Source organism: Pinus tabuliformis, chromosome 1_1 (assembly GCF_031772625.1).
Source record: "Pinus tabuliformis cultivar Carrire ecotype Pingquan chromosome 1_1, CPIR1, whole genome shotgun sequence".
Lineage (NCBI taxonomy): Eukaryota > Viridiplantae > Streptophyta > Pinopsida > Pinales > Pinaceae > Pinus > Pinus tabuliformis.
The window spans coordinates 461,543,007-461,564,468 of record NC_142297.1 but is presented as its reverse complement, the minus strand read 5'-3'; positions in this window follow the sequence as shown (position 1 = coordinate 461,564,468).

Genomic DNA, 21,462 nt, shown 5'->3' with positions numbered 1-21,462 from the left:
GGCTTCAATGGCTACAACCAAATTCAAATTGCCCCTGAAGACCAGGATAAAACTACTTTCACCTACCCCTAGGGAACATTTGCTTACAGGATATTTCCTTTTGGATTATGCAACGCACCTACTACATTCCAAAGAGCCATACTTAGTATTTTTGCAGACTTGATAAATGAAGGATTGGAGGTGTACATGGACGATTTCACACCCTATGGGGATGACTTTGATCAGGCATTACAAACATTGGAGAAAGTCATAGAATGATGTATTGCTACTAGTTTATGCTTAAGTCATGAGAAGTGTCATATGATGATGACAGAGGGCCTGATTTTGGGTCATTACATTTCAGCAGTTGGAATTCAGGTAGATCTAGCAAAGATACATGTAATCCTCTTATTAGCTACTCCCTACACTCAAACAGAGGTACGTAGTTTTTTGGGATTTGCTGGATATTATCGTAGATTTATAAAGAACTTTTCACAAATTGTTGCACCTTTATATGCCTTGACAGGAAATGTTGATTTTATATGGACTGATAAATGTGACACTACTTTCACAAATCTCAAACGGTTAGTATCGACAACACCAGTATTACGAGGCTTGAATTGAGATATACATTTCCAGATTTCATCAGATGCATCAGATATAGCCATTGGAGTTGTTCTTGGCCAATAAGAAGACAAGAAACCTTACGCTATATATTACATCAGCAAAAGCCTTACCCCTGTTGAGTTGAATTATATAGTAACAGAAAAGGAGTTTCTAGCTATTATTTATGCTATAAACAAATTTAGACACTATATAAATGGATATCTTGTATCTCTGTATACTGATCACTCTGCCATTAAATATTTAGCCAACAAACCAATTACAAATGGAAGAGTGACTCGTTGGTTACTACTTTTGCAGGAATTTGACATAACTATAAGGGATCGACCAGGGAAAGAGAACCTTGTGGCAAACTTCCTCTCCTAAGTGCCAAGAAAAGATGATACAGTGGCGGTAAATGATTAGTTCCCGGATGAACATTTGTTAGCTGTGGCCATAAAATTGCCATGGTATGCAGATGTAGAAAATTACTTAGCAATGGGAAAATTTCCCAAACATTTGACACCCAGAGAAAGGAAAGGACTCGTTTCTCCTGGATTGGAGGATACCTTTTCCACACAGTATCTAATATGCACATCCACAGGTGCATCAGGGAGGATGAAATTTATGATATCCTAAAATCTTACCATGATGGACCTTGCGGTGGACACTTTGCAGATCGCAGAACTGGACATAAAATTCTATAGATGGGCTACTACTGGCCCACTATTTTTAAGGATGCTAAGAAATTTGTCCAGGCATGTGATAGTTTCCAAAGGATGGGCCGCCCTGGCCAATCTGATGAAATGCCCCTGCATCCACAGCTTGTGATAGAACCCTTTGAGCATTGGGCATTAGATTTTGTTGGGCCGTTTAACCCACCACCCAACCAAAAATCTTATATATTGGTTGCAACAGATTACGTAACTAAGTGGGTGGAAACAGCAGCATTGCCAAGAGCAACAGAGGAAATCGTTATTAACTTTCTTTTTGAAATTTTTGTGCGGTATGGCTTACCCAGAGAAGTAATTACTGATGGGGGACCACAATTCGTGGGTCATAAGATTGCTGCTACATTAAGAAATCATCATGTCACTCATAGAATTACTTCTCTGTATCACTTACGGGCGAACGAGCAGGTGGAGAGCACCAACAAAGTTATCGAAGCTATTCTAACAAATACAGTTTCATCACATCGACGAGACTGGGCTGCTCGACTGCCAGAGGCCTTGTGGGCGTATCGCACAACTTGGAAAAACACTACTGGATACTCTCCATATCAACTGGTATTTGGTAAAGAACCCATTTTTCCCATAGAATTTGAAATACAAACACTAAGGACAGCCCAAGACGTGGGATTGGATTTAACTAAAGCCCAGGTTAACAGGTTACAGCAGATGAATGAATTCGATGAGGCTCGGCTACTGTCTCTACAACGTACGACACTTATTCAATAGCAAAGAGCTAAATGGAATTATGCCCTGATTAAGAAAAAGACATTTCATGAGGGTGACTGGGCACTCCTTTATGATTCCAGGTTTCACGACTTCCCTGGCAAACTACAGATCAAGTGGTTAGTCCCCTATGAAATAAATCAAGTACACAATAATGGCACTCTTACGTTGACCACCATTGATGGGTTTGGTTCTTCTTTTAAAGTGAATGGGCATCAGGTGCGCCTCTACCAAAAACCACTTACCAGAGAATCTTTCTACTAGCAGATACGTGAGGACCCCACCATGCAAGTTTTAGCTGCAGAAGGAAATCCTTCAGCAACTTCATCTTTATAAAATTTACTTCTTCTCTGTAAAATATGTAAATATGATTGCTGATTTGATTTTCTTTTATTTTTCTTTTTCTCTGCCTATTTTGTTGTTCAGTTAATTGAACAGCTACCGTTCAATCTATTGAACAGCCGCTGTTCAATCCAATTGACAAACACTTTGTTTTTGGCATGATTTTGTTGTTCAATTAATTGAACAGCTATTGTTCAATCTATTGAATAGTCGTTGTTCAGTCCAATTGAACAACACTTTCTTTTTGGCGTGATTTTTCTGTTCAATTAATTGAAAAACTGTTGTTCAATCTATTGAATAGTCGCTGTTCAATCCAATTGAGCAACACTTTCTCTTTGGCGTGATTTTGTTTTTCAATTAATTTAATAGTTGTTGTTCATTCTATTGAATAGCCGCTATTCAATCCAATTGAACAACACTTTCTTTTTGGCGTGATTTTGTCATTCAATTAATTGAACAGCTATTGTTCAATCTATTGAACAGCCGCTATTCAATCCAATTGAACAACACTTTCTTTTTTGTGTGTTTTTGTTATTCAATTAATTGAATAGTTGATGTTCAATCTATTGAACAGTTGTTGTTCCATCTCAATTGAACAACACCCTTTTTTTGGGGTGTTTTGTTGTTCATTCAATTGAACAATTGTTGTTCAAACAACTAAACAACACTTTTACATCCCTTGTGCGTGCTTTGTTGTTCATTTGATTGAATAGCTATCGTTCATTCAAATGAACAGCTATTGTTCAATCCCAATTGAACAACACTTTTTCTCTTTGTGGTTATTGTTGTTCAAACGATTGAACAACATTTTTTGTGTATATATGCTGTTCAATTCCAATTGAACAACAAAATTTTTCTTTTGTGTGATTGTTGTTCGCTTGTCTGAACGATTGTTGTTCACTCAAACGCTCAGCCCCATTTTTCTTTTGTTTTTCATTTTGTTTTCTTTTCATGGCATGAAGTACACTACTTTTATGAGGACAAGAATTTATGGATTCTATTGAGGGGAGTTAATACCATTAATGTTATGATATTTTACAGGACATCTTCTTGATGATAAATTCTTTTCAAGAAAGGGACACAGTTATTTATATACTGCTTTGCTGCATAGCTTTCTGTTGTACTTGATACTGATTGGTCATCTTAATACCATGCTAGTTCCACCCTTCCTGGTTATAATCTTCTCTGTCTTTAATAAATAATACTATGCGTATATTTTTTTTATTGACATGTTAAACTTCTTCCACCATCCCTACCCTTAAGGAGTATTGAGCCTCCCTCTATTTATCATAAAAATGTGTAATAATAGAAAAAAATTGTTTTCAGATGGAGGATAGCGGGTCTCATTACGAGCCATCCTACCATGTTCATAAGGCTGTAGCAAAGTGACATTCCCACTATGGCCACCACACCAGGGTTATGATCCATTAGATAGCCAGAATATCCTTGGAACAGGAGGTCTCATCACGAGCCGGCCTGATCACTTTTGCTACATCCCAGTGAATGGCAGTGTGGTCATCTGGTTACCATGCCAGCACATTGATCTCTTTTGTAGAACAACACTGTAACTCTCCATTTATAAATTGAGGATCCTGGCTCATATGGGTTAAAAAGAAACCCTGCCGAGGCTATGGACGCCTGTTGGCAACAGAGGCTCTGCTTATGGTATTGAAGTTATATCTTATCGTCAATTATTACTATATTACCCTCTTCTTATTCTTTCTTTTTATCGAAGAAGTTATTTCCTTAATTTTTCCCTGTTTTGAACCTTTATGCATGAGATATTGTTTTCCGATCAATTGCATCATTCTCGGCTAGAATACTGTTAGTAGAGCATCTTTTTGGCACATTGTTGTCCTTTTCTTTCTCGCATAACTTATCATCAATCCAAGCATCTTATCTTTTATTCATAACTATCTTTACACACTCTGCTCTCATTATAACCATACCTCTTGTCATCCTATCATTATATGTGTACTCTATTTCATTTAATGATGTGTTGTTCTTCCCGTTGCCTTGCTGTCAGAACAGCCCTTTGCCTGTCTACTCGATTGTGGGCGACCTCTCTTTTTATCGTGGGGGAGTATTCCCCTTACACCTTTTCATGTGCTATATTTATTCCGCTTACTGGACTTTATATGTTTTAGATTGATTGTTATGATATCCCATTATCAAATGGCATGTGGCAGTATGATAGTCTTAGAGTTAATATCATTAATTATCATGAAAATTCCACTTAACATTATGGAGTTTAGTTGTTATGTCTACTTGTTGTTCTATTTAACCAAAGCAATTGTTGTTCTCTGCTACGTTTTTGCTATGTTAATCTTTGATACTTCTAGAGCGAATATTGAAAGAATTCGAGCATTATGGGTGGAAAATCGGTTTGCCGAGAACACTCGGTGTTGGGAATTTTCGACAGAGCCAGGGAAATTCTGGTGCCCATGGGATGGATTTCATATTTCACCAGGCTTTAGGCCTCTAGCAGTGAAATCGCTCTTGAATTTTTACAGCACTTATAGAATGGGCAATCCATAGTAAAAGGTGTAAGAATAACAATATCAGAATATGTGATAGCTAAGGTTTATGGGTTGTCAATAGGAGCAGCATGGCCAGAAAGGCATGTAATGTTGCATGATGCAATGGAGATTTTCAAAGACGCAGGTGAAGAGCTAACCCAAAAAGGCAAGGGCATTCAACCGTCCTCCCTGGGAGAACCATGGTGCGAATTGGCGAGTGTCGTCCAACAATACATTACCTGTGATGGTCGATGGGATGTGGTAAAACCATGGAAACTTAAACTTTTAGCCATTTTAAAGCAAAATTTTACTCTCAATTTGCCATTTTTTCTTAAATTCGTTGTTGCATGATATAGTTGATAGAGTAAGACAGGATAAACATCCTGATACTGTAGTCAGGCATCATGGGTTCATCAGACTGATTGTTAGTCATAGTCTTGCACATCAAGATTTAACTTGGGATAATTTTATAACTCCACCAGAGATTAGGATAGACCCTGTAGTCCAAAATTCTGCAACCCTGGGAATTGAACAGTAGAACCTTGTTCCGAAGAGGAAAATAACTGCTCGTACAGTAACAGGACCTACTAAGCGCAGGTGTTCTGTGAGGTTGAATCCATTTCAGAGGACTCTTGTAGATCCTGAGGGTAGTGCCGAGCGCCCGACAGAGAAATCTAGTCCAATTGTTGTACATGGCACTAAACTTGAATAGGAGGAATAACACAGTTATGAACTAGAGCAAGAGGACGCATGCAATTCTGAACTAGAACAGGAGGAAGAACATGATTCTGACCAAAAACAAGGGTAAGCACAATACTTTTCTCAAGATGATGGTGAACCAAAAAATGAAGCAAGTCCTTCTCAAACACCACCTATGAGCCCCCGAGATGATTTCTTGCAGTAATTTGAGGACGGGATGGCCCAGGTTCTTGCAAATTTGAGCGCATATATACAACCCAAAGGATTACTCAACCAGAGCCTGAACAAGTCTCAATCCACAAAGGATTTTGGTCATACAAAAAATTTTCCTTCCCTAGAAGCTACAGACCGGGCTGAGGAAGTGGACACAGAAATAATTCATGAATCTGATAACTAGTCAAGTGACACGGTTATAGTGGAACATAGCCAAGACGAGCACCAAGATCCCTCAGACACAAAGGGTATTGATAAACCTGTTCCTACAAAGGATGCTTCTCAGAAGAAGCAAGTAGCTGAAATAAAGTTAAGAAAGTTGAAGAAGAAATACCGGAAGCTTAAAAAGACGATTAAGTGACTGCATTGGAAATTAAAAGAAGCTACAAATGGGGAAGCTTCGAGCACTATTCATGAGTTAGTCACTGTGGCCGCACAAACAAAAGTATGTGAAGGTAAGGCAATAGGAACCTAGACTGAATTTATTTCTACTCAGACGGTAGCCACACAAACAAGCTTTCATATAGATTTGATAGATGTGGCTATTCAGACTGAGGATCTGTCCTCTCACAACAAAAGCACCCAGACAGAAGAAATATTCAATGATGCTCCATCAAGCAGTGATCCTATTCTTCTATAGTTACAAGAGGAGTTGGTACAGGCCCAACTTTATTTAGCGCAATGTAAGAAGGAAACAATTCCTCTGCAACAGTACTAGGAGCTACAGAAGCAATTCAATGATTTGACCATAATTGAGGATTATACTTTTGCTAAGTCAAGACAGGAGGAAGAAAAGTTGAAGAAAGTAAAAGCCAAGCTAGATAAGGTTATGGGTTGGATTGATGTTATTTTCTCTTTATATTCTGATGTCTTACCTTGCATATCTCCTGCTACAAACTATGCTCTGGTTTTGTTGGAAAGATATTTACTATTGAAGATTAAAGTTGTTAATGCTGACAAGTCAGTTGAATTGAAGACAACTGAAGAATTCATAAAATGATGTAAGGAGCATGGGATAAAAGTTCAACGTCTTCTCTGTGAACTTTATTTGCATAATTTTTTATTAGATAAGGAGGTGGATAACAATCCTAGCCCTTTTATTGGGGACATTCAGTTCCAGGCCTTCATTTCCTTCACTGTGAACCAACTTAAGTGGTCTAGGGATTATAACACCTTTCAAAGGAGAGAACATGGACTGGATTTGTGGGTAAGGGGTGAGCCTACTTAAGCCTTGGATATTTTTGTTAGACACAAGAGGTTCATGAAACAGGAGGGAGTAATTAAGAGTCTGGGGCCTATACATAAAGAAATTGTGCAAGCAGGGAGGGCATATTTCTTATCCATACAGGAAAGGTCCTTACTTGCATCCAAACAGAGATGGATAGTCTCCACCAATAGTGTCAAGAACAAAGAACCGTTTGGCTACAGGAATTTTAAAGTTGTCGCAGGCCGTTTTGTCACATACAGTAATATTATCTTGAGGGAAGGACCACATTGGCTAGGATGTCGATTTAGGAGCCCTGTTATTTGGTACCCTCCTGAGGGATATTGTTCTGATTACGAGCTGCCTGACGATCATGAAGGGATAGCCTTTGCAAATTTAATACAAAAGCACGGTTTTAGGTTGTATAAGGAAGAATTCTTTGCTACTTACTCTTTAATTTCATTACATATTAACTACTTATTTTCATGAGGACATGAAACAAGGTAAGCATGGGAGTATGTTGGTCCGTGCAACAGGTATAAATTTACCCTTGATTACATTATCTTTTTCCTCCTTTTTATGCACTTGTGCCATGATGTAATAAGGTTTTGATAGAATTTTGATATAAAGTGAACGAAACTAATTTTGATATGATTTGGATGTCAAAACTAACTTTCGTTGCTTTTTATGCAGAGATTTGCGAATGGGACAATTGTTTTTCAATCTATTGAATAGTAAAGGCTAAACAAGGAGAAAATAACACGTCTTATGCGGTCAGTTGAGAAGTGAATCAGAAGGATCAACATAGGATGGAAGACTGTTCTGATAATAGCATTTGGCCGTGAATTCCTCAGGATCTCATGATCTTGAGGAATCACAGTTATCTCTTTTCCTCTTTGACTATAAGAGGGGAAAAATGAATAGAATAGGGCACTTTTTTCCTTTTTACTTTGGCTGTAATTTTAAGAGACAGTGTTATCCTAAAGAACACATTGTTACTGTAATGACATTTCGAGTTAATGAGTAATTTATAATTTGTGTTTCTGTTTGCTCGCGACATTCTAACTAACTAGGCAGTAATCATTGGCCGCTTGGGCCCAATCACTGGTGGATTTCACTGCTTTTCCCTGTGTTATACTTTTACCTTTTTAATGCAAGTCTAATTACTTTGTTTTATAGGTTTACAATTGATCTACTTCATATATAAATCACCAGTGTTGAGTTTGTGCATTCCGTGCATTATTTCTTCTTACTATTGATTGGTTTCATTTATTTATGTCATAGATCAATTCAATTATTAGATAAGAGTTATTTCCTGTTAATTGAGAGCCACAGTATTATTAGTTAGATCATGTGTATTACTGTTATGCAGAAGTTTCTATTCAGCTAAAAGAGCTCTGTTACCGCTACAGTGCACTCGGTTGATGTGCTTATGGCCTGTAATTGCAAGTAGAGCTTTTTGATTAATATTGAGTTTTGATGCTTGAATAGTTTAATTTCTTTGAAGTTACGAGTTTGGTAGTTTATGGTTTAATCTGTTTACTCTTGTATTGAAATCATTAAGTTATCTTAAAGCATTACTTTCTATAGATATAACGATTTCCATCACCCGCACATACTGTGTACACTCTTGAAACAAAATAATTACCCAGGTCGATAATTAATGTGAGGCATTTAGAAGTTCTAAAAGGACATCTTATATGTGCCAACAGTGGAAAACTAGACAGAGAAGAAGATAATGGTGTTGAGTACAGATAACAGTGGAGAGTTTTGCAGCAAGGAATTTGAAGAATTCTGTAAGAAGTGTGGTATAGCACGACAGAAGACTACACCGTACACACCTGAGCAAAATGGAGTTGCAGAAAGAATGAACAAGACGTTGATGGAAATGGAAAGAAGCATGCTCAGTGGTGCTGGGTTAGGATAGGAATTCTGGGCAGAGGCGGTGGAGACAGCATGTTACCTGGTCAACAAATCACATTCATCAGTGTTGAAGGATAAGACTCCATAAGAGGTATGGACTAGTAAGAAACCTCTCTTTCACATCTGAAGGTATTTGGATGTGATGCATATGTACATGTTCCAAAGGAGAAAAGAACCAAGTTGGATAGTAATTCTGAAAAGTGCATCTTTATTGGGCATAAGGATGGTTTAAAGGGTTATAAGCTTTGGAACCCAGTAAAAAGGAAGGTTGTGTACAAATGAGATGTGGTGTTCAGAGAGGTGAAAGATGTTATTAAACATGAAGTCCAACCAAAGGAACCTGAGAAGATAGAGTTTGAGCTTAAGGAGGAAGAATCAGACTCTACAGAAGAGGATCAATCAAAATATGAAGAGCCACAAACTCCAGGTATGAGAAGATTAGTTCGAGAAAGAAGGTAACTGGAAAGGTATAGTCCATCTACATTCTATTCAAATTTTTCTTTATCTATTACTGATGATGATCCCAGAACTGTGAAGGAAGTAGTAGATTCAGAGGATGGAAAACTCTAGAAAGAGGCCATGGTTGATGAAATGGCATCTTTGCACAAAAATGAGGCTTGGGATCTGGTGGAGTTGCCGGCTGGAAGGAAACCCATTAGCAGCAAATGGGTGTTCAAGAAGAAGACAAATGCAGAAGGAAAGGTGGAGAAATAAAAAGCTCAGTTGGTAGAAAAAGGTTATTCCCAGGTGCGAGGAATTGATTTTGGTGATATTTTTTCTCATGTTGCTAAGGTAGCTTCTATTAGATTACTTTTATATGTTACTGCTGCTTTTGATTTTGAGGTAGAACAAATCGATGTGAAGACAACATTTCTTCACAGGGATCTGGAAGAGGAGATCTACATGAAGCAACCTGAAGGTTTTGCGATGAAGGGTAAGAAAGAAATGGTATGCAAGTTAAAGAAGTATCTGTATGGGTTGAAACAGTCACCAAGGATGTGGTATCAGAAATTTGATACATTTATACGGGGACTTGGCTTCACCAGAAGAAAAGCATATCACTTGTGTGTATTTTAAATTAATTGGTGACCGTGTTAGTTATCTGGTCTTGAATGGGGATGATATGTTGTTGGTTAGAAATGACAAAGAAATTATCCAGGATTTGAAGACCCAATTGTCCTCCAAATTTGACATGAAAGATCTTGGTGCTGCAAACTATACTTTGGGCATGGAAATTAAAAGAGACCGAGAAAAGACGAAGCTCTGGTTAAACTAGAGGAAGTATGTCGAGACAATACTGCAGAGGTTTAATATGCAGGATAGTAAACCGGTGAAGGTTCCTATTCCTGTAGGTGTGAGGTTATCTGCTGAACAGTGTCCCAAGACACAAGAAGAGGAAGAGGACATGTCCCGTGTTCCATATGCACGTGTAGTCGGTAGCCTGATGTATGCAATGGTCTGTACTAGACTAGACATTGCACATGCAATAGGAGTATTGAGCAAGTTTATGTCAAAACCAGGGAAGGAGCACTGGACAGTAGTGAAGCAGGTTTTCAAGTATTTGTGTGGCACTAGTGATTATGGTTTATGCTACCAAGGAAGACCAGGATTGGACAGAGTGTTGGATTCTCATGGATTTGTTGATGCAGACTAGGCTGGAGATCTGGATCAGAGAAGATCTATAAGTGGGTATGTGTTTAACCTATTTGGAGTTGCAGTCAGATGGATGAGTAAGAAACAATCTATAGTGGCACTATCAACTACAGAGGCAGAATACATGACAGCCACTCATGCAAGCAACGAAGAAGTTTGGTTACAAAGATTGTGTTCAAGCATGGGGTTAGTACAGGGAGCTATAAGGATAGAATGTGACAGCCAAAGTGCAATTTTCTTGGCAAAGAACCCTGCATATCATTCAAAGACAAAGCACATTGATGTTCAGTATCACTTTGTGAGGGATATGATAAAAGACAAAAAGGTGTTGTTGGTAAAGGTGGACACTTTGAAGAATACTACAGATGCATTGACAAAATATGTGAGCTTTGAGAAGTTATCTTGGTGTAGAGAAAAAATGGGCATTTCAGGGCTGGATAAATGACTAAGCTCTCTTATGGCCTCCTATGGAAAGAAAACAACAAGTGGGAGAATGTTGGGTTGTGTTATATTCTTTCCACGACTAGCCCATGTAGTTAACTGGGGGGTTAGAGGGGGGGCAAGGCCCCCCTTTCGTTGCATCGATTGCATAGCAGGGGACTCACAGGGGGTTTGAGGGGTGCAGGTAACCCTCCTCTATGGGGTCTGGGGTAACGCACCGGGACTTTTTGTTTTTTGACCCTATATTAGGTTGGGCAGACCTACCTATGGTTTTGTGCATGATTTTTGCACATGGTTTTGGACGCAGTGGTTTTCGGTCAATGGTTTTGGACACGATGGTTTTCGGTCCATGGTATTGGATGCTTCGGCATGTATAAATATGTATTGTAACATTGAAAGGAACATAATGAAAAATCAAGCTAGTAGTCTCGTTTTTGGGATCCAAGGGAAAATCTCTATGTATATGTGTTTTATGTGTTATGCTCTCGCATTGTTTATTTTCTGTGTTTTAGAATTCTTATGCAAGTAATTTCTGTACGAGATTAAAACCTACAGTGCTGTTGGGAGGCGGACGACACCTATGATACTTGGAGACATAACAACACCCATGGCAAGCAATCTGTCAGTCGAAAACCAAAACAAACTAAAGGACTGACATGCAACATACCTGTGTGAATGTCTGTGAACATTGCACAATTTTCACCGAGAGGTTGGGAGACTGACTGTCAAAACTACGCAAGGCATAGTCCAAGCTACTGGGAAGATGATTGACTATTGGAACTATGCAATGGATAGTCCATCCTGGCCTACTAAGGACTGAAACTGTGTAATGCGCAATTTTAGTCAGCAGTGACATGGAACCAGCAAACTGCATTGCACAGTTTCAGGGGCCAGTAGGACACTGCCTCCAAGAATTGTGCAATGCAAGCCTAGAGGTCAATGTTGGGCCAAACTTGCACAATTTCTGGAGGGAACACAGAGTGTTCACTTCCGGAAATGCGTAGTGCTAGCTAGGCAAGGCACGGTCCAAGCCAAGATAGCCCAGACCGGCTGACGAGAAACTAAAAACATGAGAAGTTTGAATGCATGATGAGATGAGGGCAAACAAGAGAGAATGATTATGCATGCAAATAGTAAGTGCAGGATTTAGAAAATGAGACAACATGCATGCGAGTGAAGCGGGTCGCCATGATGGTGACCTTTGGTGCAAAAACAGTGTCATGCATACGACAACAGTGAGATGCAAACGAAAATCAAAACGACGCTTGTACAAGCTAACATGCATGCAACTAACAGCAAGCGTTCACAAAAATCAAGCAGACAACACTCACACAAGCTAAAACACAAAAATTGACAGAAACACAGCATGAGACATGCGAACCGAGCTTACCCTGAGATAGCTGAGTTGAATGTGCCGACGACTCCTATATGCGACGTGGGATGTTAGAGCTACAAGATAGATGTGAGGAATGAGCTCTGCATCTTCTGGTTCATAATTTTTGATAAAATAAAGGTTATTACACACATGCCACAAATATAGGAAAAGTGACACTTGGTTGGAGGTTTCTAGAATGATCCTTGAATGTAACCTCCAACTACTAAAGATAGATCCCTAAATCAAGGGATGCCTTTGCATGTTTTCATGGGAAAAGCAGCCCATGAATGCAAATCAGTTTTGCTCAGTCCCGGAGGGAACTAGTCAACCTGAAGGCACATGCATCAGTCTGCGAGCCTGGGAGAGGGATTTGCATAGTTTCTGGGCTGAGTAAAGCTGAGTGTCCCAGAGGGATTACGCAATTTATGGGAGGAACAGGTGATTGTCTCCTAGGATTGCACAATTTCTGGCTAAGCAACTGTCCTAGGTTAGATTGCGCAATTTTCTGAAGGAAGCTTTTCTGACTGCATTTTGCAATTTCTGAGCCTAGCAGGCTACCTGGCTCGATTTGTGCAATTTTTTCTAGCTACTGGGCTGGTTGTCCCAGAGGGATTGTACAATTTCTGGGAGGAACAGGTGACTCTCTACCAGGATTGCGCAATTTCTGGGATGAGCAGCTGTCCTGGGATGAATTGCGCAATTTTTGAGAGGAAGATTGTCAAGAAGAATTGCACAATTATGGAGCCCATTTGGGTGTCCAACAGGTTTTGCACAATTTCTAGAGGGAAGGCTGGTTCCCCTCCATAATTGTGCAATTCCTAGAGGGAGTTGCTTAACCAACAACTGACACTACGTCTGAAAATCAACCTGTGAAGGAGGTGGAACAAACTTGCTTGCACATGCTGACAAGACTCTATGAAACAGATGAAGATGATGTGCTTGACAGTGCAAGACATGCTGCTGAGGATGGTTGGTAGGGAGTCTCCAAAATGAAGCTAAGGAAAAATTTTGGAGGGTGGTTGTAGCCACTACAACATATTCCCTTGGCCCTTTTGTGTTTAGCCCCTTCTTGTATTTCTTCGCATAGGACCAAGGGTTATGACCTGGTTCTATGTGTTAAGGATTTAAAGCTTTTATTTGTTCCCCGAACTATTTTTTCCTTTATAAGATGTTTTTGTGCTTGGGCTCTTTAAACTAGAAAAAATGTGTGCCAAACCCGATATCAAAACTTTCAATCGAAGGTTTTCATCGTGTGCCACTTTATATTATGCAGGATGTGAAATCTCTGATGCACCTAGGCCTCGGGGCTCAGGTGGAATATCAGGGCCAAAACCTCTTCACGTGTTAAAACTCTTTGGCTAGAAAGGGGGCCGATTCTTTGAAGTGTTTCATTATACTTTTAAAAACTTATAAAACCATAACACATGTGCCTGGGCCCTTTAAGAAACCGGAACATCGCAATCAATGATTTTATAGTGTTGCATTTGGTTGCACACTCTACAAGTTGTGAACGTCGATATGCGATAACCCCCGGTTATCGGCCCCAACCTTTTGTTCCTTGTGTTCTTTGCAACCATGGGCCAACCCTCGTATGAGGGTGTTGGGCAGCGGAGGCCCCACATTACGGTTTTGGGGTGTAAAACCCGTAGTTTAGGGTAATGATGGGGTAAGAGTCCATAATGCAGAGCGTGAAATTTAATGGGTCGAGTCAAAGGGTTGTCCGCCCGAAAATAATGTAAAGTAATAGAAAGTGAGTCGGCTTGCCCATGATCTACGGAACATTGGAAGTTATAAATAGAGCGAGGCTTTAGAGTAGAAAGTAGCTTTGGATAGATCTTATATGTTATGGGTTTGAAGAGGTAATTATAGCTCTAAGTCTGTAAGGCTGAGTCTGGGGTGGTAATAGGAGATAGAGGCTCCGCAGCTGTGTGCACGAAGGCCTAGTAGAGTCTGCAGCTGTGTGCGCAGACCCCTGCAGCTATGTGCGCAGGATAGGAAGTGGAATGTATTGAATTGAACATATTAATAAAGATAAGTGATTCTGGAAAATTGCAGATCTGTTATTATTCTGGTTTATGCATTGCTCATGATCTATTTATTATGTTTATGTTTGGGTTTTTTCAAATCTATATGTTGTATGAATGCGCGCACTAGTTTTATCGGTTAAATGTTTGCTTAAGGACCATAAGAAATAAATCTAAACTATAATAAACCCATAAATAATATAATCCACACGGAAGCAGAAAGGCACGAGGCTGTAGTACGATTCACGGATAGCTTGAAACCTCATCAAGACATCCCTATGGTGTGGAAACCTGGTTCCAGCACCCCCCTGCTACCTCGAGTGAGACTTCAGTCCGCGCTCCGCAAACTGTTGGCAAAAGGGTCGGTAGCGCGGTTTTTGTTTGGCTAATAACTCTTCCGAACCTGGGTCAAGCCCCAATAAGCCAACAAATGGTTCTGTTGCCGGGACCGGGATCTGCCTAAGGGGTGTCTGGTGGTGGAATAAAAGGACACTGCGAGGAAAAGGATTGAAGATCGATTGGATCGAAAGATTGTACGAGTTTTGAGGTTGACCTGAGCAAGCATCTACCAGATCAGAAGATAACATGGCAAGCGCGATCAAGTTGCCGGTGTTCAGAGGAGTAGGAAGTGAAAATCCAGAACAGTTTTGGTTCGTAGTGAAGGCAGTGTGGGAAGCACACAGAGTTACAGATGATAATGTCAAAAAGGCCACTCTGGTAAGCATGTTGCAGGATCGGGCGCTGACATGGTATATAAAGCACTCTAGCGATCATCCGAATACAGGGATAGCGGAGATCCAGAATGCATTGAACAAGGAATTTAACCGACCGAAATCAGAAACGCATTCAATCATTGGATTCAAGGAGATCACGATGCTACCTGTGAAACCCCATGGGATCTGGATCAGAGATTGAAGAGTACGATCCGAGAAGCTAACATGAAGCTGACGGATGCGCAGCACTGCGCATGGTTTGTGGTGTCTTTGACACCACACCTCAGGACTGTGCTGTCTCAATAGAAGATCTCGACCCAAACTGAAGCACTAGAAACATGGATGAGGTTGCATGAGACACCAATACAGGATCCTGGGTTGGGAGTTCAGCAAATCGACGCGCAGATCCAAAACCTCTATCTAGAGATGCAAAATTTGAAACAGGAAAAGGTGCCCAAGCCAGAAGCGCGGGAATAAGTATGGTGTATCAAGTGTAAAGGATAGGGCCATGACAAGGATCATTGTCCAATGTTCACACACTATTTGCTAGTGGGGGGACCAATGCCATTATGACCAGAGGCATCAGTAGGGCCAAGCGCTGCGCCCTCGCTCTGGTGAGTGATCTATCAAGTGGGAGGAAAGCACACCATGGAAAACTGCCACCTACTACCAAAATGTACCCAGACCCCCCCCCCCAATAGCTATTTTGTAAGTTTTGTAGATCGGTGGGGCACGATGAGTGAGACTGCCATAGTTATGAATTATTAATGGATCAAACACCCGCCTACAGGATGCAGACTGAGGCGCAAGAACAAGATCCAGCCACGACAATAGCGTGCGGTGGGTTCTGAGGACGCGGATGAGGACAATGAGGCATGGGCCCAGGAAGGGGATGCGGCCAGCTGATTTGTTATAACTGTGGAGGACCAGGGCACTACGCGCGAGATTGTACCAATCCGACAAGAATTTCATGCCCATATTGTGAAGAGTTCGATCATGAAATGATAGATTGCCCCACGCTGATAGCACAGATACATGAGAAAAGGGCAGCCCAACCAACACCAACGCAAAATGTCCAAATGATGAGGTCCAAGCCACATGAGGAAGACGCCCGTGTGAATCTGATGCTTAGAAGTGGCACGACCACAAGAGAGGATAAGGGGAGCTTGACCAAGGAAGACGCTGGGGTTCGCAAGGAGACAGGGCTGGAAGCTAGGAAGAGCTTCGCGGAGGTCTCTACCCCAGGTAGTAGGGACCGACCTGAACTGGAAATAGGTCCCTCGATGCTAACTACCTTTTTAGAGACATGCATGAAGTTGCTACGCGACAGTAAGGCGGTTAAAGGATTGCAAGAGCTGATGAATATATGCGCAGGGTTAGGTGAACCTTGCGTAATTAGGAAACTGGGGAAGCAGGCGTTGTGTACTGGTAGAGAAATGCGATTAACGGCACGGATTGGTGATTATGAGATAGATCAGATCATTCTGGATTTAATATCGGATGCAAACGTCCTACCTAGGCAGACCTGGGAATGCATGGGCAGACCCACATTACAGTGGTCTCCGATTCAGTTGCGGATGGTGAACCAACAAACGATTTTGCCTATGGGGTAAAAGGAATCACTGTAGATATAGCAAGCACTAGCACACAAACAGACTTTGAGGTAATAGAAGTTGTGGATGGCAGTAGCTCTTATCTTGCTTTATTAGGGGTAAACTGGGCCATGGATATGAATGCAGTCATCAATTTAAAGGATAGGGAGATGATATTTGAAAAAAATTCCCTACGCGTAGTCATTCCGCTAGACCCAGAGGAAGGAGCGCACTGCACAGAACCCATCCGCGATAGTGAAATGGATACAAACTTGGATCATATCTACAAGATAACCGCACAAGAGTAGGATTGGAGAAATCCAACCACAAAAGGAAGGATGTCGTGGGGACGCGCAGAGCTCTGCAACCTAGACTCAGATGAAGAAGATGAACGGTGGTATAAACGGTTGAGTAGTGTAACCACATTGAACTACAACATGGTGATGTAGTCACTATATTGTGTAAAATCCCAGGATTGAGAGCTACCGAGGTATGATGGCCTGACAAAGGTAGACGTATTCCTGACCAAGTTTGAGAACGCAGTACCTGAGCACCAACGGTTCGACGCATTATAATGGGCATTGAGTGTGACGCCTGCGCGATGGTGGGGAATGCATGAAGGAACCTTTGAAGACTGGCGCTACTGTAGAAGAATGATGCAGATAAGGTTTGGGAAACCGGAACTAAGAATGACCGCGAAGTACGATGGACATGATGACCCGCGCATGCACCTTACAAGATGGACCAAAGCCTATGGGGAAGAGCCTGAGCCGGAGTGGGTACATCTATTCTATCATACCTTGGATGTCATCCCAAGGAACTGGTATACTAAAACAATGCTTCGACATGGTACCGGCGAGTGGGATATCTTGCGCAAAGGGTTTTTAAAAACATTCTTGTTCAAAGATGAATGGATGGATATTATTGACAATGCACTGAAAGCAGTGAAAGCCGCCATTTTTAGAATCCCACCAAAACCAGAGGAAGTAGCACATCCAAAATGGGCGCAGCAGTTAAGCTAGGCCCTGGAATGTTACAGCGTGCAAGTAGAAGATGATGAGGATGACCCCAGGAACATCAATATTCTGGAAACAGAGGGGAGTCGCGAGGTTCGCGAACCAGCGATTGAGGACCCCGACATCACCGCTGCGCTGAAAACAAAATAGGTGAACAATTGTACGGAGGAGGAGCCGAAGTATGCCACACTTGGGGACTATTGGGATGATGCCACAGTAGAGAAAGTCGGTGAGTTACTCAGGGAATATCAAGACTTATTCCCAACAAAAATCACGGAGTTAAAAGGGATCCTCGGTGACCTAGGAATGATGAAGATAACTCTAAAACTGGATGCGAAGCCAGTCAAGCAGTGACCCTATCAGTTGAATCCAAAATATAAGGCAAAGGTTCGTGAAGAGTTGGACAAAATTCTTGCAGCAGGAATAATCGAACCAGTAGAGGAATCTAATTGGGTAAGTCCTATGGTTGTACAAGAGATGAAACAGAAGGGAGAAATTCGCATCTGTGTGGATCTTAGGAAGCTCAACGATGCATGTGTTAACGATCCATTCCTGATGCCATTTACAGATGAGGTACTAGAGAATGTTGGTGGATAGGAAGCCTACTCTTTCATGGATGGTTTCTCAGGGTATCACCAAATCAAGATTGCACCAGAGGACAGGAGCAAAACAATTTTCACAACCGAATGGGGTTGTTTTCAGTACACAGTGATGCCCTTTGGACTAAAGAACGCGTCGGCAATATTCTCGCGCGTCTTGGTAGCTGCATTCAAGGAATTTATACACAAGTTTTTGGAGGTATATAGATGATTGGATTGTCTTTGGGCTAGTCAAGAAACATACCGCGAGCTTACGGTTAATGCTAGATACTTACCGACGACACCAGATTGCGCTAAATATAAAGAAGTGTACTTTCCTTGTCCTCTTCGGGAACTTGCTTGGCCATGTGGTGTGTAGGCAAGGCTTGATGGTATACCCGTGAAGATTTCCGTCATACTCAATCTGCAAGTGCTGCGAAGTGTCAAATAGTTGCGTGACACACTGGGACACACTGGTTACTATCGAAAGTTCATTAAGACCTATGCGCAGATCACGGCTCCGATGGAACAGTTATTGAAGAAAGATGCTACTTATTGTTGGAATGAATTTTGCATCATGAACTAGGAAAATGATAAGGAATTGTAATAAAACGTGTGAGATTAATATGCAAGACGAAAACACTGACAATTGTCATTTCCTTATGCAGAAAGAAGGAAAAACGAAAAACTATTGTTCCAAAGGAAAGGAAAAGGACGGGTTAACCACTGTCCCTTTGACGGGAAACCAGATGCAAACAAGGCAAAGCAAATCAAAGCGAATCAGCCCTGAAAAGGAAGTGGAGATATCAGCTCGGCGCAGGAAAGAAAAGAGATGACTGAGGACTAACGGTTCGGCGAATCCCTCAGGATCCTTGATCCTGAGGGATCGCTGCTTTTACTATTTCTGCACCTAGATATCTCCGCCTTCACCATTATAAAAGGGGCAGCACTGTTAGCTCGAAGAGAGTTAGAATCTGTTATGTTTTATGTAATTTCCTTTAAGATTAAAACTTTGATCATCGAGTCTCGTTAAGAACTGATCTATTGTAATTCCACTTTATGCATTAATACAAACTTGGTTACTATTTCATCTCTGAGTCTAGAATAACTTCAAGCGGTGTACCCCTGGAGGCTAAGGGCCCGGCCCTGGAGGACACTTGCTCCTGTACTATTACGTTTGGTTTATGCGTGGTTTGCTTATCGACGTTATTTGGTAATCTGATGTGTTTTGTAGTTTACATCACATGCTCTGTTATGTTTAATTTATTAAGGTTTCTAAAGACAGAACTATTGTATTGACTCTGCATCGTATCACTGTTCTTTTAAGTGTTGATATAATACTGCTAGTCTTTACAGAATACTGTTGCTGTTTAATTACAGAGCCTCTGTGTTGTGCACTTGTTCATTAACATTACGGAATTCATCTTGGGAGTTATGTTCTTTGCGATTGTTGGATCTATAAACAATGTTGTTCTATTTTGAAATGCAGTCGTACTCTTTCTAACTGAGATTGATAACTGGATCAGATTACTATTAAGGTGTGCCGTGTGTATATATGGTTTTCAAGCGTTGTTCTATAATTCATCATTAATCAGTGCTGTTCCATTTTGGTGTGTTGTTCAATTCGTCCTTAAGAGTGAAGGATTGCCATTTGATTCCTGTAGGTCACGATTAGTGCATTTGATCTTGTAGACTAAGGTGTTACTGCTTGTTAGACTTAGTTGTTGTTACAATTTCTTGTTTGTTGTTCCATTTCAGGTTTGCTGTTCTATTTCTTAATTGTTGTTCCATTTCTTATCTGTCGTTTCATTTCCTGTCATTTGTTATTTTGGTGTGAAGAACGATCTCAAGCTGTAGTGAGCATTGACATCTACTGTCCGGCTCCCAGATCCACGATCTGTTCTCTGGTTTCCTTTTCCATCAGTTTACAAAGGGATGAGTTATTGCTACTGAACCCTTGACTGATAAATTGCTTAGTTTTCTGAATGTGTGGTTTAATCTTTTGAAGTAGTTAGCTGTAAACAAGCATCCATTTACTCTTGTATTTTCAAACACTGTACTACTAGCATTACTCTGGCAAATGATAGCCTCAGACTGAGACACTCTTTGAAATAACAAAACGTTCCCGGATTGACATATTAATGTGAGGTAATTAGAGGTGAAAGAGACCCTTTTTATAGCTTGACATTTTGGCGTCGTTGCCTTCAGGCCACAGGATCACCATCTGTAGCCTTTGCTGAGGTGCATAGCCAAACTAAAGAACAGAATTTTCAAGAAATCGAAAATTCTACTCCAGAACTATTGCAGGAAGGGAATTTCAGTAATCTTTGTGAAGGAGGAGGAGAGACAGGGGAAACCGAGGAATCGAGATCTCCTCTTGGGACAACTCAGCCATTGAACAGCCCAGACAAGGGAAGTGCTGCAAAAATAATTTTTGAAGAAACTCAATCTCCTCAGACATTTGGCACTCTCATTTCTATTAAAGCCATTCCCCCTCAACCTAGGAATACCCTCCTAGATATCCCAGAAGGTTATTGGCATATATTTGACCAAATGGCTCAAAACCAGCCAAACACCCAAACCTCTACATTACAATACCCCATAGTGGATTCTGCAGCAAATGCGCCTATGAAAGCAATCCCTCTTCAACATATCCCTACATTCCACAGTCTTACATCAGAAGACCCGGATGCATTTCTATTTGAATTTGATGTGCTGTGTAGGGGATATGATTACAGCACCGACCCCAGAAACTGAAATTATTTTCCTTTACATTAAAAGGGGCTGCTTTAAGATGGTTTATGGGATTAGATGGCGGGGTTATAAATAACTGGGATCAAATGAAAGAATATTTTCTAAAAAAATACCAATACTATTGCAGGTCTAGAGAACTGAAGAATGAAATATTCCAGATGATAGCTAGACCAAACGAAACATTAGAGGAGTATGTGGAACATTTTCAGTATAATCTTCAAAGATCTCCTTATGCATCACTACTTTTACCTGATAATGTGTTAAAAACGGCGTTAATAAGAGGCATGAAGGAACAATGGATTGAAACATTAAACATTATGGGAAAAGGAGATATTTATCAAGAAAATTTTGCTGACATTATTGATTTATGTATCAGGAAC